Source organism: Chinchilla lanigera, unplaced genomic scaffold (genome assembly GCF_000276665.1).
Source record: "Chinchilla lanigera isolate Chin_1 unplaced genomic scaffold, ChiLan1.0 scaffold00007, whole genome shotgun sequence".
Taxonomy (NCBI): domain Eukaryota; kingdom Metazoa; phylum Chordata; class Mammalia; order Rodentia; family Chinchillidae; genus Chinchilla; species Chinchilla lanigera.
Window position 1 is genome coordinate 38,970,405 of NW_004955408.1, and position 14,598 is coordinate 38,985,002.

General features: G+C 40.6%; 1 protein-coding gene across 6 annotated transcripts in view; it reads left to right on the top strand.

The window, feature by feature from the left end:
* The window catches only part of Tnfaip8 (tumor necrosis factor, alpha-induced protein 8), a 114,628-nt gene that overhangs the window by 98,100 nt on the left and 1,930 nt on the right, over window positions 1–14,598 (top strand). The gene's annotated exons all lie outside the window — the stretch shown is intronic.

A 14,598-nucleotide genomic window follows, 5' to 3' on the forward strand; every position in this document is an offset into this window, starting at 1 on the left:
TCTGTTATCAAGATCTTAACGTAAAATAACTGCTAGATATGATGAAAAATATTTCCTAAGAACAAAGACATAATCATAAGCTGAGTTAATCATTAGGCTGAGTAAAATTATATCTTTGCCTTATAACTTAGGAATCTATACACCATATATGCAGAGTTTACTGGAACATCATCTTTTAGAATATTATCCAGATACCTTTACATACAAACTGACCACCAAAAGTTGTGTCTTTTTTAAAATCTTTTTTTTACTTTATGGAAAAAAGATAAAATAAAATTTTATAACAAACAATAGAATAACAATAATACATTGCATATTGTTATCTTTACAGTAGTAATTCAGAGTATAAGACATGAGCTTTAAAATTTTCTCCAATCAATATTAGCACAAACCTTCCTTTTCAATGAATTAAGAGACACTAATATGACTGACTTGCTTTTTTCCCTTTTCCCCTTCCATCCTTTCCCCTCTCCCCCATCCTAGTTCCCCTTTCCCTTTGAACAGTTCCTCCCCATCTCAATATCTGTTGTACATTTTAGACCTTATTCACTCTTTCAGTTTCTCACACTTTTTAAAAAAAGTTACGGTAACACTGCTTTTGTTAGTGGAGAGCTTTGTCCTGTGTGTTTCTCACATTGACCATGGTGATGTCAACAGATGCTTCTTGGATTTGCATAACACCTGGGATCATCAGAAAAGGTGTTCAGTCCCTTTGTCTGCCCCAGAAATAAAACCTAGAAATCACATCCTCCTACCCCCACTTCTCAGGCTGAGAAACACACTTACTTCCCTTCAGAACAAAACTACTGTAATAGGATAGCTCTTAACATACCAAGGATGAATTTCCAATAGTAATTGTATTATTGTTCTGCAATACCCCAAAATGTAAGAAAGAATAGAGAGATACAGGGAACCGTACCTGTATCTCTGTATCTTTCACCGCAGTTTACTTACTTAGGCCACATGTCAATTCTTCCGGAACCTGGATTGGGATTTTTATTTATTTATTTATTTATTTATTTTTTTTTTTTCAGTTTTTAAAATTTTATTTTAAAGAGAAAAACATAAAAATAATAAAACAGAATTTCAAAACAGGTTAATAGAAGAGTTACAATAACTAATGTATTACATATTGTTGTCTTTGTAGTAGTTATTCAGAATACAAGAGATAGGCATGATATCTTCAAACAATACTAGCACAAATATTTCTTTTCAATAAACAGAGAAACTAGCTGTATAACAGTCTTAACTACCTTGTATTTAAATGTATTTTTTTCTTTTTCCCTTTCTTCCTCTCTCCTTTACCCCATCCTAGTTCCTTTTTCCTTTTAAACAATGTCTTCCCATTTCACAATATCTACTGTACATTTTAGACCTTATTTACTCTTTCAGTGTCTCACACCCGGGAGACAATACAATGTTTCCATATGTCAGTCTGATTTACTTCACTTATGAGTATCCTCTCAAATTGCATCCATTTACATATAACAGTCTCCAGTTTTGGATTGGGATTTTTAAAAGTCACTTCTAAACTCTCTTCACCCGGATGTCAGGGCAGACACATGACAAGAATCTGATCTGTGTAAGTGAGGAGTTCACAGCAGAAGCCTTCAGGAGGGAGGGAGGCCTCAGTGTGACAGACCTGTTGCTGTCCTTGGGGGTTTTCAGGCTAGGAGTTGTGGGTACAGTAAAGGGTTTCTGGAGACCCCAGACATGCTGCTAAGTTACCATCATGCAATCATGACAAGATCAGTGCTTCTCAGTTTCCGTGTTTGGACCTGTATGACCTTTGCCATCGTAGTCACACAAATTCTCCTTTGGTACCACAGGTTGATGTGGTTCTCAGATCTTTGTCAGGCAGCAATATCTGGTAGCAGGTAATTGCACTGACATCTTTTATCACTGAGTTCATTTTTTATGATTTTAAATTTAAAAATGATTTTTATGATTATGATATATTTAGAGGAGTACCAGTTTCTCTCTACGTGGAATATATAGTTTTTTTTTCTAAGTGAATTTATTGTTTAATAAATCTATTAAGTAACCATAGGGAAATAAATACAAATAGTAGAAAGCAATGCAAATCGTGTCGGCGGTACTCAAAGGTGGAAGCTCCGTGTGTATAGGATGGTTTCTGATGAGAAGAGAATTCAGCAGAATGTCTGCGATGGAAATTGCAAAACATGTTGAGGGAAGAGTGAGTAGGGATGTTGACCAGAAGCCAGACGTCCATTGGCGAGCACCGCTGGGGCCCCCGCTTCCGCATGGGCCACCGCGGAGCACAGGGCTGATGGCTGGAATCACCCAGTCTCATGCCCATGCCCCACAGGGAGAAGACCCAGAACACCTTGAGGTCATTCTGCTCCATGACTACGGGGTCAGGAAATCACCCGAATGCTGGACTGGCCAGGTGGGACTATGGAAAGGACCCGTGTTCCCGCTCTCTGCAGTGTTGCCAGAGGTCACTTTTTTTCTCAGATGTTTATGTGAAAGCTGTAAAGTCTTACATGTTTTTCACAGTTAAAAACTAAAAACGTTACAGGTGATTGGGAGATAGAAATATTCTAGACTTACAAGTGTCCGTGTTTGCAACGTTGGGAATATAAAATTACTGAATTGTAGATTTTAAAAATGGTTACAATGATGGATTTTATAGTATGTAGATTTTATCTCAATTAAAGAAACAAACACAAAATATTTATGGGACCCAACCAAATCAGTATCAGCCAAAATTTCATAAGCTTTGTTGTAAACGAAGGGATTGTTCTTCGCTCCTTTTGACAGTGCCAACCCAAAGTACCTTGCCACAGGAAGCAGCAGACGGTGAGCACGCCCTCAGACTTCTGTCCCCTTCCTCTGGTCTCTGTGGCTTCATCTCACTCGTGAGAGCGCATGAGAGACAGAACAGTAGCCTTGCACTGCAGCGCTGAATGAGTGGTTAAAAAACAAAGCTTTGAGCCCCCAAAGTGTTTTAGAGAAGATCTTCATTTTGTTGTTATTTGGCAAATAGTCATAAAATTGGTCAGTTGTGTTCTTTGCCAAAGTTTATTTTACGCGGATATCTACCATTAAGGAAGTAATCCATCTCTAAGACAGCAAGTTAATAAATGTAGAGAAATGTTTTCAATGTAGAGAAATGTTTTCAATTCTTAAGAAGGAATGACTATTACAGTCTTTTTAGTTGTTTTCTTTAATTGGAAAATGAGTTTTAATATTTGAGCTATGTGTCATCAGTATCAAAAGGTTATAAATATTATTTAAAAACTACTTGTCTTTCTGGTTCTTATGTAGCATTACTTTAAATTCTAAATATAATTTAAAATTATCCAATTTCAGTTGGACCAAAATACAAATTTATATCATAATTTAATCCTCAACCTTTTCCTTCTGAGCCAAGAGTCAAGTTGGTACCTTTTAAGATTGCCAGTTTCGGGGCTGGGGATTTAGCTCAGTGGCATAGCGCCTGCCTGGCAAGCGCAAAGTCGTGAGTTTGATTTCCGGTACCAGGGGCGGGAAGATTACCAGTTTCCTATGAACTACCCCTTAAACTGCCTTTTTATCTTAAAAAACATGCCTGTACTCTAAAAAAAGGAAGAAGAAAGAGCCTATCTTTAGTCATTAAATGATTCTTTTAGAATAAGCTCTTTTCAAAAGATTATATTGGAATCTTCATTTTGTATGTAAGAATGTGTGAGATATAGTATGTAACTAATAACGACATAGTTTACTTCTAGCCCCTTGTCTTGGTTGTATTTTATAAAAAGCAGCACTGACTGCCTTTTCCTCCTGCCTTCCTGCCACTCCCCCAAACAACCAGGGAACTTCTTAATCCTGCAGATAAATACGAACAAATCAACTGAGTATTTATTATAACAAGGAATAAGTAATAAATTATGATCAACCAAAAACATCTTATTTTTCAGGAAAGTGGAAACATTTAAACAGTGTAGAGTAGGCTCCAGTGAGAGCTGACAAGATAGAGAGCCCTTCTGCATGGTGCAGTCATATGAAGGTAGCTTCGTGGCCACAGGGGTGCTTGGGCCGCCAAGCGGTGCTGGTTTCACCAGCTTGGGGCTCCCCGCGCTGCTTCTGCTCAGGGTCACCTTCTCAGAGAGGCCTCTCCTGATACCTGGGGCGAAGGGACGGAGCTTGCCTTCATCCAGACCCCTTCTTTTGCAGCCAGCTTCTACCACAGTGGGTGACGCACCATGGCATGTGAGCAGCAGCAGGCTGTTAGCTCTAAAAGGTTCGCCATCCCTGCTCTATCACTTCTTGACGTTTTTGTACATTTCTGTGTCACAAGTCTCCTCTCCTCCTACTGTAATCTGAGTTTCCTAATAACAAGCATTTTACCTGGCGCATGATAGTGCTTGATAAAAATTTGTTGAGTAGGCAGTTGTGGTGCTACATGCATGTAATCCTGGCAGTCAGGAGGCTGAGGCAGAAGGATCACAAATTAGAGAAGTCTCTTTTTTGCCATAAATCTGTTTACTGTGTAGATCTCCAAACTAGTGTAGAAATCCAAGTTCAACTTTTTCCTAGGATCTGTATAGATTTGGCAATTTTACCACCTCTCTCTGACCCAGATTACATATTCTATAGAAATAAAGGAAGATCTTGGTACCCAAATGTAGCTTCCTGAAGTGGGTGACTAAATAATAAGTGTTATGAGAACAAATCCTTATCACCTAATCTTCTCACCCTTCATCCACAAATCTTCCTTAGAAACTCACTCACTATACATGATTATGTTTAAATTATTTCTAAAATTTAAACATCCTGCACATGTCCTCTGGTTCCTCACACACAAGTGCATTGCCGGGTACAACTCTTAGTTCAGACTGCTCTGGAGGACTTCCACAGATCGGCTTTGAAATCCAGTCGCATATCTGTGAGTCAGAGGTTCCTGTCAGATGCCGTGAGTGCCCAGAAAGTGTTGCCTCTAATTATAGTAGGCAAATCTCTTGAGCCTTAGTTCTCCTTTATGGCTAAGTAATTAGAGGACCAAATCAGACGCGCACTCGACAGCTAACATGGATGAAGACAGGTACACACTGTAGAGTGCTGCGCACATTTCTGCTTTAAGTTTCTTGTTGCGTTTTCTTTGTTATGTGGCCACAAGCAACCTGATGAGACCAGAAAGTGTCTATTGATGGGGAACTTCACTGTAGGGTGCAGGATCTCAAAATCTGTTGCTGGTTTTCTGAGTGCTACATGACTATAAATATCCATCAGGGGCCAGGGCCTCCAGCAGGGTGGGAGAACCGAGGGTAGAAAGTGTAGAAAATTGCAGAGCTGTGTAAAGGATCTTCCTCTATGCTTGGGCAGAAGATTGGATTCTATAAACAGTGGAAAGGCTTCATATTCTTAACAAAAGTGTAAGTAAATCCAGCTTAATACCGTCTTTAGAAAAAACTAACATATCCTAATCCAACATAGTAAATAAGGAAGGGTACATTTAATTTGAAATACAGCATTCTACAAGTGCATGTTAGAGCAGTGGTCCTCCAAGTTCAGATCACATAGGGTGCTTCTTATAGATGCAGACTTGTAGGCTGCTATCCGGGAATTCTGATGCAGTAGACCTACCCAGATAAGGGTACTAAGATTCCTAAGCTGCTTCCAGTCCCTTCTGGTCCTGGTGGCCCAGGACACTGAGAATTCTGCCCTAAGTGCTTGCTACCTCTGTCTGTCCCATCCCCTCTCGGTCGGAGGCCTCCTGAAAACAGCACTTTTGTAATGAACGTTTCCAGGGCCTTGACAGCAAGTTATATATAGTTAATGTTTAAATTATTTTCTAAAACTCATAGAACAGATGCACATGCTTTGGTTTTGGACATATAGGCACACTGATTAACAGATTTTTTAATCCCTAACTAACCAGTAGGAAATCTATAGGTCAGCTCTGGAATACAGTCTTCTTTATGTTAGGAAGGCAGAACTTGTTTATCTTTAGTCAGTCTCCTTTTGTGAAACCTCAGACCTCGCCTCCCTCCATTACCCCATCCAGAAAAGTTACGGTTCCCTGCTTGCTGCAGTGCATTTTTGCATGCTGTCACTGTGGAACTCCCCACCGTATGTTCTGCCTGTGCGCTCCTCTCTCTCCTCCTGCACATGTTTTTCTGGGTGCCTGGAGAGGAGCTAGTATTATTTGTCTTTAAAACCACAGTATGTGATGCATTATTATATTGTGTGATCAGTTTTGCATGCCTATATCTGGTAATCTGAGCAACTACTTTGAAGATACCACTATGCAGTATAACAACCATTTGATTTCCTGTCATCTTGCTTTGAAATTGTGCATCATTTTCATTGTTTTTTTATTCTCTTCAAAATTTAAAAAAATACTGCACAGAAGTTTTTGTTGAATGATCCATGTTTTTGTGTTAATATTTGCTCTTCTCCCCTCACTCCTATTTCATGAGACCTACTGCCTCCTATGCTGGTGGAACTTTTAACAATATCTACTTTCATGGTAAGGACAGTAACAATAATACCAACAATAATTGTTTACATTAGTTGACCTGGCTGTTTTATATTTAGTAGTGTTTTAAGCACTTTATTTTCATTTAAGCCCCATCAGTTGGGTGGGTCCAAGGGTATGGGCACCAGTGGCAGAGTGCACCCAGACACCCTGTCTCTGGAGCTTGTGCCCACAGTCACTGTACTGCCTGCCCTGCCCTCTCCTGTGTGTGTGAAATGCAAATTGCAATTCATACTTTTGAATACATTCCTGAGGAATACCAAGCATCCTAGTTGATTTGTTAGCCAATTATTTTCACTAACCTTTTCCTACAGTTCTTATTGGGGTCTGTGTTAAGTTAGTTTGGAAAACTTAGATAAGCAAACTTAAAATTTTTTGACTGCATTAATAAGACCTTCAGTATTAATGCATTTTGCGCATCTCTGAATGGGACCTCAGTGCACACTGTTTCCCAAACCTATTTCACTAGAATTTCTTCTCCATAAAATCCCTCTTACTTCTTAAAGAACTGTTTGTTTTTGTTTTCAGTACAGTTTAGATGAAAAATTAGCTAATACTCTTGTAGCATTGCCAAGAAGTTGCTCAGACCCTAAATATTTGGGTATATTCTTACTTTTGATCACTTCTTACTCAAGCAGCATCCTGGGACAGTCCTGCGTCTGCTGTCCTGATGTAGTTACTGGCAGCACCTTTTTCAAAGTGTCCTGTTGGGTTGTAAACTATATTATCACCCTAATTTTTGTGTCAGTTTGGGTGGAATTTTGGACAGCTGCCCCTGTTCTATTCTCAGAAGTTGTGTTTCTTAGGAATTGCAACCCTTGCGGTACCCGCTAGCACGGCTAGGTATCTGTTCATGTATTTGTTTATGTCCAGAGAACAGGGACTCTTCAAAGGATGCCCCAAATCTAGGAACAGTCCTTACCTTTTGGAAGCAAAGGTTGGGGTCAGAGCCATGCAGTAAGTGGCAAAGCTGAGAAAGAGAATGTTTGTTTTATATATTTATGCTCTATTTTTGAGCAAGTATATGATTTTTTTAGATTAAATTCTAAAATGTCTTAAAACTGCCCAGATTCTTCCCTGAAAATGCAAGCTTCAAACCCTGCAAGGTTGGTCTGTCTTATCATTTATTTCCTCCCTGAGGAAGATCTAGACATGTTTTCAAAAAGCTTCTTCCTAAAGCACATTATTGTAATATAGTTGCTCAAAGCATAGCTTGTGGTTGGACTGAACAAGTTCAAATTTGTCTCTACCATTTACTCACTGTATGGCCTTGAGAAAGTAAGTTAATTTTTCTTGAGACTTAGTTTCTTCAGCTTTAAAATGGGTCTAACTTTCTTACGGTTCGTTGAAGCTTCATTAAGATACTGCAAGTTTGGGGCAGTTCTGAGGGTAATGTAGTAAGACTTTTTAAAGTGATAGTTGCTATTATTAATCATTGTCATCTTCTTTATTGGCTACAGCAGTCAAAGGATTCTTGTGGCTATAAACCTGTTGCTCTTACTTTGGGTAGCCACAAAATTAATTTTTTTCTAAAACTTGTGTCTAGTATGAGTGAGATTAACATTCTTTATGCATACCACTTTATGCAGACATCTCCAAACTTCCTCCCAATTCTGGGCCAGCCTAGAAGCAATAGGGATGTCTTGTCAGACATGCAGAAGGCAGTCAAGGCAAACTGATGGAAAAGATAGGGTCTATCATGATGCCAAAGTGGCTGAAACCTCTGGGATTTTCAGAATCACACAAAACCGAACCACAGGAATAAAGAGCACCCTGGTAACCCCAAAACCATGAGGAAGAAATTGCAGAATTAAAGACACAAAAGCAGTCTAAGACTAACAGGGAAAGGGTTACAGGCGTCTTCTTTAGAACTTAATTTTCTTATCACAAATTAAGCAAATAGAAGATACCAGAGAATCTACTAGAGAGAGTGTAGTGCAAATGCTGAATCCGAATCTCTGCTCTGTTTCAAGTGATACTGTCTAAGACAGCAAAACTCAGAGTTCCTCTGTGGTCTGTCACTCGCCTAGCACACTGCAGCTGTTTTCACATTTCGTTAATGTCATGTACGCCAGGCCGGCTGGAACTGGCCCCCACTCAGCAGATGAGGAAACCTGAGTTTCAAAGAAATACGATTGCATCCAAGCTTACAGCCCCGGACTCTAGACTTGGAGCCTTTTGTTTCTATCTCTGGCTTCCTCCGCTATCCTTGGGCCTGTGCTGCCCTGGGAGGCTTTGGGGGGAGCCTGGGGAGGGTATTGCCAGCTGCTGTGCTTGAGCTGAGTTTTCACTTGGGCTTTATTTTTGGCCTGTTCCATTTGCATCTTGCCACTGCTGCTCAGCTTGGCACAGATGTGGAAACTGGTTCCCCTTTTGTGTGTCTGTGGTCGGCTTCAATTCCATTCTCAATGGGCCAATTTTCTCTCGGCAAAAGACCCGCCACCAGCTACCAGTCCTTGAGTTGACTCTGTTGCTAACAAGAGATCCACTTTACGAAAAGAAGCTACCTTCGAAAGCATGTAACTGTTATATTTTTAAATGCCATCGTGGGAAAGGAGGTAATGTCTCACTAACGACACTGTGAGAAGCCCCTGTTTCCTCACCCCGCCTGGCAGTTTGCATCTCAGGCCTGGTACTCCCGACGGAGTGCTTGTCCGAGTGGGATTGGCACAGAACGGCAGCGGAATGCATGTGAAGTTCAGTAGCTGTGCTCTTTTAACAGGAAGGCTGCGTTGCAACAGGCACTGTGTGACACCTTCAGGTGGCCCCTGATCATTTGTCTCTGGAACAGTGCTGAGGTGGGGATTATTATTCTCAGCTTTCTGATGAGAAAATGTCAGTAAGATCCCCAAGTATCTGGTAGTTCACGGAACCATTAACTACAGGCTCTTTGGAGTTTTAAAAGTATGCTGTGCTTCCCTAACTCTGGCAGGAGAGCAGTTGCCATGGAAAAAGGACACTTAGTACACTAACGGCTCGTGTTCCAATCTTTTTACTTCAAGTATTTTCATAAAAGAATTCTGTGTTGAAGGGTATGTGTTTTAGGAAGATAAACTCATGATTCATACAAATACAAGATAGATGTATCAAGAATTTTTTCTTAATGAGGGATCCATAATGTCTTGGAATTCAAAGGAGACTCCTAAAAGCAACGCATAGCCAAACAAGAAAATCAGGAGCCCACTGCAGCTCCATGGCAGACTGTGTCTATCACTCTGTGGACGGCCGTTCGTAGTACTGGTTTTGTTCAAGTTAGAGATTTATGAAATAGCTGAGTGCAGGACAAGAAAAGGAATCTGCAAGTTTGTCTGATGGTTCCTAGTGCTCCCCTGAAAGGAAGCCCAGAGGATTTCAGTCACCAATTCCCCTGACACACACATTCGTTGGTGTTTTGCCTTTTTAAGTGAGCATGTACCAGACACGGGTGAGTTGGCTTATCCTTGTAATCTTAACCACTTGGGATCAGGAAAAGACACTCCAAAATGTGTGTGCCAGTTAGGCTAAGGATCCCAGATGCACTAATTCTCCCAAGACTACACTTTCTCACGTGTGGGACATAAGTACAATTTGGAGCTTGTGGGCCTGACGCTCGTCTTCGTTCTCAATGAAAAGATTGCCTCTGGCTTGTTGCCTGGGTCATAGCTTTTGACCCTTCCATGGCCAGCCGTCCTTTGTTTAATGCCTGCTGCTTCTGCTGGCAGTGGCCCCTACTCACATCCTACATTATCTTTCTCTCTTCCCTCCCCTCCTTTTCCCTCACTTCCCTCACTTTGCCTGGCTTACTCTGCATTCCCTTTCTTCTGTTGGTTTCCCGCTTTGGAGTAGTGAGGTGGAGGCCAGGGTCCAGTGTGTCACCAGTCATCCCTGTGCCCCTTGCTTTTCCTCCATGGCGTGCCCAGATTTCAGTATGGTGAGGCTCACTCTCCGCCTGCTTATTCCTTGCACAGGCTCATCTGTAGTTCCAGCTAGTTTTCATCACCAAAGCTGCCTTTCCACCAAGTCCCGTGTAGATTTGGAGCTATTCCGATGGAAGCAAGTTAAGGTTTTGCATAATTGTTTAAAGAAACTTCATCAACAGATCACAACAGCCAGGCATGCTCTCCAGATTATTTTCTTTCCCAACCTCCCTAATATTGGGCCCAGTGGATCAAATTTAATTTGGCAGGAATTTGTGGTGACAAGTCCCTCTGTAGGCACTGTTTACAAGTCCAGCTATAACAAATTTGTTGGCTGAAAAAGTTGTGTATTTGCTGGTGAGGTGGTAAAGAAAGTGACTGAGTATTTTTCACTGTACACCATGAGCAAATTCTTCGTAGGAGCAGTTAAGGGCAGTTTGTTAATTTTCAGGAAACCAGTTTTTCATTAATAATGCTATTAAATTCTCTTTTTATGTTCTCTCATTTGTTACTTTGTCTTGTATATGTGGGTGAGCATATTTTTTTACCAGTATTTATCTCCAACTTTATAAGTGTGGATGCTAAAACTAGGATTCCTTGAATGTTTTTCTTTACAGCAAACATTGCTGACCAATGTTAATTAATTAAACCAGAAAGGGAAGGAGGTGTAAAATAACATTTACTCCCCATTTTTATGAAACAATTGTGATAATTTTAGCATAGTGGTAATTTTTTGTATGTTCGTGATCTATGGCCTCATTTTTTCATCAAGCAAAAATTTACATTTCTATTTCCAAAGGAAAGTGGATTTCTCTTAATTCTCTTAAGGTGAGAGAGTGGATTGATACTTTGAACACCTTCTAGTTGGGGAATATCTGTGCACATTTTCACTGCTGCTCTGGACGTGCCTCTATCACATATTTAATCACAGATTTAAATTCTACATATTCAAACAGTTCAAGTCAGAAGCGTTACACCTGGCTTTGACTCAAAATATTCCTATGATTGCTCTTGGGTGTTTTCTTATGCATAACAGATCTTTCCTCTTTAAAAGAACTGATGGACAATAGTAAAAGAAACCATACTTTGAAGTGCACTCACAGGGAAGAAAACCTTATATTTAGTGCGGTAAAACAAAAAACTTACTTCTCTTTAAGATAAGCAAACAAAACACCCATACATATATTAAAATTCTCATTTTGTGAGCCGATGCTTTCACTGAGAAGTGTTTAAGTACAGTGACCAGACGAGAGGAATCACCTTTGCCTGTGTGTCAAGAGCCTGCCATGCCTTGGAGGTGGCACAGTGAATGGGACAGGCGCAGTTTCTGCTCTTACAGAGCTTAGATCCTGGAGGGAAGAGGTGGAAAATTCAATGCTAGGGAATAACAAGGATTTCAGAAACAAGGAGGTGTGAATGGTTAGCAAAGAACTTAAGTGAAGCATTATTTTCTAATTTACATTTTTAAAAAGTCTGGCTGCTGATGAAAAGAGATTAGAGAAGACATTGGCTAGATGATGTCCATGGAGATGGAGGTAAGTGGAGAGAACTGAGAAGAAGAAAAATGGAAAAGTTGTGGTGATGGGCCAAGTAAAGGGGAGGACAGATGACCGGGGACCCCAGGTCTCTGGCTTTAGCAGATGGCCGGAAGGGAAGCTCAGAGCTGTGCTAGTGAAGCATGCCGGAGGAGCACCTCCAGGGTAGGGGCCAAGGTTCATTTCTGGACCAGCACAGCTGTAACGCCTGCACAATCACAAAGGAAGAGACTGACCGTAAGTGCTTTTGGAAAATAAGTCTGGAAAAGAGCTCAAGGCTGGGTCATAATCCCAGAGTCATTGGCACTCAGGTGTTATGTGAGCCATGGGATGAGATCACACAGGGTGAGAATGGACTGGAGGAGAAAACCTTGGTTGGGACAGGCCTGAGATATGCCAGGCCTGCAGTGAGAGAGCTGGTGGAGGACGTGGAACTGACGGATGAGCCTGAGCAGGAGTAGCTAGCACCAGTTAATTTGCAAGAAAGAAAAAAAATCACATAACCATAGACCACACATCCCTGGCCAGCAGCCCTCAGCCACAACCTCTGTTGGCTCAGAAAAAGCTTTTCTGAAGCTGGAAAATAAATCCACCGCCTGCATGTGTTCCTGGTATGTGGAGAGAAAGCTTCATGCTCATTTAAAAAGACTCCCTGCAATAATCCAAAGGTAAAATTAAAGTGCAGCATGAAGCTCTGCTCGCACAAATGTGAAAACCTCACATCAGCTTTCCTGTTCTGGTTCAGGCTTGTTACAGTAAACAGGGAATGGCCTTGCTCCGTCAGCAGTAGATTTGCCTTCTTACCCTCTCTTGCAGGAAGTTAAAGTGCTGTGCCATAGAGTTCGTGTTTCTCTGTGTGTTTGAAATTGAGCAGGATGTTGAGATTTAATCAGAAAAGGAGCCGAGAAGTGTGCAGATTTGTAAGGCTGGCCTTGGAGGTGTGGCCCAGAGAAACCTGCTGAACGCCACTGTCTCCATCTTCCCCATTTCCCAACATCGTGTGTCTGTCTGAGAAGCCACTGTCAAGCCTAGTCAGGGTGTTGGTAGACAGGCCATGTTTTGAAGATTAAAAACAGAAAAGCCTTTCAACTTTATATAAAATAAGTTGCAGAAGTCCTAGGTATTTGCTTTGATCTGGAAATGATTTGGTAACCCTTCCTGTATAAATCAGGTTTATCTGCTGAAGTTTCTATCAGGTGTTCTAAGATGAAAGATTGTCTTTGGTCTTTATATGGTTATGTTAACCATATGAGTACCTTTCTTTTGACACAAATTTTTTAGTGTGAATTAAATTTCTCCTGCAAATCACTGTAGAAATAAGAATAGAAATAGACTGCTACTTAATATTTTTAAAAGCTGGGGACCTACATAAGGTTGGCTTCTTTCCACACAATTTCACTTTTCTTTCTCAAAATGTATTTCAGTTCTTCTGCAGTTTCACTTCATGTTTCAGAAGTATTTAAATATTGACATTTGTGAGGACGCCATTTCTAGTTCAATCAAGACATTCTTTCCTCATATGTATCGCATTCTGTGTTCGTGAACGACATTCCGGCCATCAGGAGCCACTTCCTGTCCCTAGACCAGTATACCCAGCACGAGCCAGATGTCACATCTAATGTGGCTGCTCTGTGCATGAGTTACACATCTAAATGATGGCTTCAAATTGAGGAGTCTTTCTTACTTGCTGTCCTAGCCTGGATTTTGAAGCAGCTGCCTGTTTGCTTCCTAATGATGCTAGCCTGTCTGAACTAGAAATAGTTCTATATTATTGATGCCCTGACTCATTCGTACCTATATATTTTAGGCTTCTTATTTTTCATTACCTAATGATTACTTTCCAAGATCCAGCCTAAACTAATTCACTGGCATATTATACAAAAGAGAGCCGCTGCCCCTGGAATCACAGGTAGAGTAGACACCTTGAAAAATGTAATCCTGAGGCCCTAAGAGAATAGGAATAAAACACAGCTATAGAAAAGGAGCTTTGAGACTGCAACCTGCCCAGAGTAGGGGAAATTGTAGTACAGAAAAATCAAACTTGCTTTGGGGAATAACCTTTTTGAGCATTTTCACTCACTAGCTATAATCTAGAAGCATTACCTGTAGTGTCTCATTAACATTTAATATGCACAGCTGTTAGTGTGTGAGTCTCAAACATCTGTTAAATTAAAAGTTATGAAAGTGTGTCTTTCAGGTAGAATGTTTGATTAGCTATTGAAATGTGGTTATTTCCTCAAGTGTATAATGATTAAAAGAGGACAGTGGGCCAATTCATCAGCCATAGCGAATAGCAGTGAAGTCTTCAATGAGTATTTCCTTCCAAAACTTGACTTTCAGGAATTAAAACTCAAGGTGGTTAGGATGCCAGACTGGTGAGTGCTGGCTGATGTTTTTATGCAATTTGATGTTTTGCAGCTGGATTGTGGAACAAGGCTCTCCTTTTGATTCATTTTTATGAATTTGTCACCTTAGTGTCATGACTTTACCATTTTCTCTCTTTCATTTATATTAATTTCTTGAAATTTCTCTGGGTTGCTGCTGTCTAGGGGACAAGTATAAAGGTGATTTTGTGATTTTAATGAATTGTATAAAATTAAATTAGGTGGGGCTGGGGATATAGCTCAGTGGCAAAGCACCTGCCTGGCAAGCACAAGGTCTATAGTCCGATTCCTAGTACCAA